The sequence below is a fragment of the Gekko japonicus genome, unplaced genomic scaffold (assembly GCF_001447785.1).
Source record: "Gekko japonicus isolate JY-2015 unplaced genomic scaffold, Gekko_japonicus_V1.1 scaffold2114, whole genome shotgun sequence".
In the NCBI taxonomy this organism is placed as follows: Eukaryota; Metazoa; Chordata; class Lepidosauria; order Squamata; family Gekkonidae; genus Gekko; species Gekko japonicus.
The window spans coordinates 113591-116033 of record NW_015162543.1 but is presented as its reverse complement, the minus strand read 5'-3'; positions in this window follow the sequence as shown (position 1 = coordinate 116033).

Genomic DNA, 2443 nt, shown 5'->3' with positions numbered 1-2443 from the left:
CTAACACGCTCTCCATTTAATATACTCTATGGGGGATAATTTTTACAGGGCTCTTTTTGTAGCAGGAGCTCCTTTGCATATTAGGCGACACACCACTAACGTAGCCAATCCTCCAAGAGCTTACAGTAGCCCCTGTAAGAAGAGCTCTGTAAGCTCTTGGAGGATTGGCTACATTAGGGGTGTGTCGCCTCATATGCAAAGGAGTTCCTGTTACAAAAAGAGCCTGATGCTAGACAGTGACCCGAACATAACCTACTTGGTTGCTGTAATGTATCCAGTCCAGACCGCGTGGCCGGCTTGGGCTCCACGCGGTCAGACACAAACGCCGAGCTTCGCTCCAAGAGACAATGGACTATGCGGATCCTAGCCTGCTCCAATCAGGGGGCTAGGTTCTAATAACCTATTGGGAAGTGGGGTGTGTGTTTTGGGTGGCGGTTTCTTGGGGGATATAAGCTGGCCTGCGAGCCGGCCAAAGTCGTCTTGTTCCTGTTCGGATAAAGTACGCTTTGCTGAAATCACTCTCCGTCTGCGTACTTTTCAGTTGCCAAATCTCTGTCTAACATATTTTCCTTTAGTAAATAATGTATTATTCTTTTCGTTATTGCTCAAGATCATCTGATCATGGGAGCGCTGAACAGGAAAGGAAAGGATCGGAGAATGCTGAGCCACTCCCATCTCTTCCTTTCCTTTGCAGGATATACAGCCTCATAAAGAAAACACAGAGACAAACGTTGGGACCAGGAAAAGGTTCATCATTTTATTTCTGATGAATTGCAGAGCCAGTGAAACTCATTGTGGCGGTGAGGCTGTTGTATCATTTTTGGGAGGGGGGTTGAGGCTACCTATCACATTTTTACCCTTCCCTTCTTCCGAGAGGCTCAGAGTGTACATGACTCTACTTTCTCCCGTGCTAGCCCCACAACAACCCTGTGAGGTAGGACAGGCAGAGAGAAAGTGACTGGTGCGAGGTCACAGAGCCCTAGTCGGACCCCCTAATTGCTGTACAATGCTCCCTCTAAGCCAGAGGTTCCCAAACTTATTTGGCCTACCGCCTCGTTTTCAGAAAAAAAAAAATTACTCAGCGCCCTCCTGGAAACCTACCTTCAAAAACGGGACAAAAAGATGCAGTGACAAATTTGCACCCAAGGCTCATACCGCCCACTTGGATCGTTCCAGCGCCCCCTAGGGGGCAGTATTACCCACTTTGGGAACTGGAGCAAAAATTCTAGTTTGTGAAACATTGAAGTTGTGAGTGAGCGATTTGGCTGCTGCATCAATCAGTTTGCTCTGGAGCCCCCCTTCCTGAGCTGAGACAAAAATGGGTGAGCCGGAGGCTAAAAAACCGTGAGCTAACTCACACTAACTCAGCTTAGAGGGAACACTGTATACCACATGTAGGAAAGCAGGAAAATTACCATCCATCTTTTTCTCTGTAGAAAGGAATGCCCTTGGCGGCGGCGGGGTGGGGGGGGGAGCTTTCTGAGCATTTCTGCTCCCTGGGCATGATGGGGTAAGCCATCAGGGCAGTTTCTTTTCCCACAGAAGAGCAGCATGGTGCTACTTAGGACAGGAAGAGTATTCTCCTGGGAATCTGTGACCTCACAGTGCACGTGTGGATTTTGGATTTAATGGACGGATGGAGCCGTGTTGAACATTCCTTTTTTTGCAGCGCTGTGACATTCGCCTGTTAGGACCGGGCAGCAAACTCTGGTTCCAAACGGAGTCTCAGAATTTCCCTTGAGGAGGGAAGGGTGGGCGGGCATCGTGGCGGCATCTACTGATGTAATCCATCCTGGCGTTTTACCCATCTTATTAGCCAGGCAAGTGGAACGTCAAGAAGCATCAGGTCAGACGTCTCCTGCTTTCCTGCCCTGCGGACACGTGTGTGTGTGTGTGTGTGTGTGTGTATGTGTGTGTGTGTGTGTGTGTGTGAAACAAAGCCATGCTTTGGCTCACTGGAGAAACTCATTCCGGGAGTGGAGCAGTCGTCCTCTTCCTAGGATCGATTAGCATAGCCGGTTACATTCAGGGCAGTGGATCTATTTCTGGCCATCCGGGAGAGCTGTAACTGAGCAAACAGTAAATGAATGAGCCCGGATGGGCCTCTTTGAGCATACGCTGATGGTAATGGGGAGGGGCTGAGGCTCAGTGGAAGAGCCTCTGGTTGGCATGCAGGTCTTCGGTTTGATCCCTGGCATCTCCAGTGAAAAAGGACCAGGCAGCCAGTGATGTGAAAGACCTCCGCCTGAGACCTTAGAGAGCCAGCATGGTGTGGTGGATTCTAATCTGGAGGGCCTTGTTTGATTCCCCCACTCCTCCTCCGCATGAAGCCTGCTGGGTGACCTTGGGTCAGTCACCGTTCTCTCACAACTCTCTCAGCCCCACCTACCTCACAAGCAGTGTTCCCTCTAAGCTGAGTTACTGTGAGGGAGCTCACAGTTTT